The following is a 2932-nucleotide window of genomic DNA, read 5'->3' as shown; positions in this document are numbered from 1 at the left end:
AGTAAGACTGCATAGTGCATTACCAGAAGTGTATGGCCAAGCTACATGCTCTTGACAGTTGAAAGAAATTCCCGGTATCTAGAGACAGTATTCAGATACAGTTATCACCAAGATGGAAAACTGGAGGTCATCACTGTCACTCTCTGGACTCAGTCTACCAGTTTCCCCCTATCTATTTGATCCCTCCAAATCTCTACCACTTTTCAACTCTCTCTCTCTCTCTCTCTCTCTCTCTCTCTCTCTCTCTCTCTCTCTCTCTCTCTCAGTCAGCATTTCAATCTGATGCATGCTGTTGCGTTACCAATAAACTTACGAGGTGTTTGTAAATTTTCTTTCTTTACGTTCATCTGGCTGAAGTATATACCACTTGTAGCTCCTGAATTAATCTCCATTTTGCCTTTATGTTTTATAAATGCCCGTAACAACATGGATTCATAACAAGGTGCATGCTACATTCCTGAAGTATATAGAAATATGGTATAACAACATGCAATTGTCATTTATTTATAGTGAAATAATGTGGAAGTAAAGCCCTGGATACGGTAATGTGGAGCGAGAATGATTGCCAGACAGTCTGAAAGATTGTTTACTGGAACTGAGCTGTTGGAGGTGTTGCCAGATTACAAGGGGGTAAAATAAAGGTTATGTTAAGCAATCATGTTGTCATCACTTGTCATCTCATCATAAATCCAATTCGCTTAAAGCGTATTTTGAACAATAAAACAAACTTCCTTTGTAACATGTAGTTCTCTCTCCCTAAAAGTTACCCCATGGATTATATTCCATTTCAATTTTTGTCCTAAACAGCATTTACAAAGATGAAATATTGTTGATAATAATACGAATAAAGATGATATTAATACGAATAAAGATGATATTAATACTAATGATAATATCAATTATAGTTATATCAATAGTAATAATAGTAATAAAACTAATAACAATAATACAACAATGATAATAACGTTACTACTACTTCTACATTTAATAATAATAACAATAATAATAACAATTATAATAACACTAATAATTCGAATTTATCCCATTTCAAGGTTGAGGCTATATTTATGTTTTAGACGTTTAACGAAGATGAAGGAAAACTGGAACTTCAAATCTACGAGCTACGAAGGGTATTTATAGCCCAGCCAGATGAACGCAAAAAACATTTACGAATTTTACGTGCACCCCATTGTTTTATGGATAATGCATGCATCAGCAAGAGCGACATATACCTCTCGTGGGATGGTGCAAAGTTGAAACTAACTGGATGTAATTGAATTCCATGAGAGAGAGAGAGAGAGAGAGAGAGAGAGAGAGAGAGAGAGAGAGAGAGAGAGACGGGGTAAGAGTCATAGAGAAAAGGAGGGATCATAAAAGTAGAGTGAGAGAGGTAGGTTAGTACTAGGCTATGGAGTGATATGGTAATGACTGTCTCTCTGAGAGAGAGAGAGAGAGAGAGAGAGAGAGAGAGAGAGAGAGAGACGGGGTAAAAGATATAGAGAAAAGGGAGGATCATAAAAGTAGGGTGAGAGAGGTAGGTTAGTTCTAGGCTATGGAGTGACATGGTGATGTCTGTCATATTGTTATTAGGTATGGGAAATTTCTTTCAACTGTCAAGAGTATGTAGCTTACTCATACACTTCTGGTAATGCCCTATGCAGTCGGATATTAATAGAATGCGTGAAATAAACTGGAAAAGTATAAAAATGATCCAACACTTCGTTAGCGAGAATATCCTGAAAATCGAGGCAACTGTTCCTGAAATACGTGGCAATGAGACAATGTACTCAATCAATAAATTGACAAAAGAATTCACCCAGTCTGTCAATATGATATAATAATTGATATAATAATTGTGGGAATATAATTCTATGTGTCATATGAATTTCATAAGCTCCTGTAGACCATTGCAGATCCCGAAGACCGTATGGATGACACCCAGTCAATATGTGTTGCATTTAAAACTTCATCTAAATATTTGGTGTCAGACTTCTAACATGGCATGAACCTTTCAGCACAACATAACGAATTGTTTAAGAAAGTATATATTACAGCTTGCCAATATCAGTATACTATTATAACAAAAAAAATATATATATCTAAAACAATGTATCATTCAAAGACATGTCCACACCAGGACAAAAACTGTCTCCAAACACTTTGGAAACTGTTTTCAAAAATTTGATACCAAACAGTTTGGAAATATTTTTTGCAAATAGTTTCGAAACATTGTTTGCAAAAAGTTTCCAAACAGTTTCCAAACAATGTTTCCCGGCGTGGACAGGTCTTAACAGCATGAAATTTTTGGAATAGCAGACATTAACAACTTCCAACTGAACTGGTTACGGCCACCTGATCGGTTCACCGCTTATTAGGATAGTTTCCGTAGAGAAATACAGATTGTGTGTGTCGACCTGCATCAAGTCTGCCTTAAAAGAGTGACAAGTAAGGTTATGATATATCTAAACGAATGGTCAATTAACTACGGAGCAACGAAACGATCAAAATGTCTTACTCACTTGTTCTCTTATTTCATTCGGTAAAGAAGAGGGAAGGGGTCGTTAAACCAGTTTGCATTTCAGTGGCAGTGGGCGACACAGAATAGTGCACACATATTTAGTTAATTTACTTTATCTGTTATGAGCTCCGCGTTGACACAGTGAGCCTCAAATTATCACAGTGACTCTCCCTAATTTAGCTTAGCCTTTATTTTATCACTTGATTAAGGAAATTATAACTAAAGATCTCCAGACTGTGGCTTCCAATCGAAAGGATAACAACGCTGGTACAGGATTTTAACAACATTGTGTGGTAAGTTCAATTTTGGTATTCATTTGTTTTAGTTTTTTATAGCGGTAAAAGGATAGTAAAGCTAAAAGACGTCTGGTATCATTGTTGCTGTAAAATGTAAACTATAAACTTTATATATATA

This window comes from Palaemon carinicauda, chromosome 6, assembly GCF_036898095.1.
Source record: "Palaemon carinicauda isolate YSFRI2023 chromosome 6, ASM3689809v2, whole genome shotgun sequence".
Taxonomy (NCBI): domain Eukaryota; kingdom Metazoa; phylum Arthropoda; class Malacostraca; order Decapoda; family Palaemonidae; genus Palaemon; species Palaemon carinicauda.
This window is presented reverse-complemented; position numbering follows the sequence as displayed.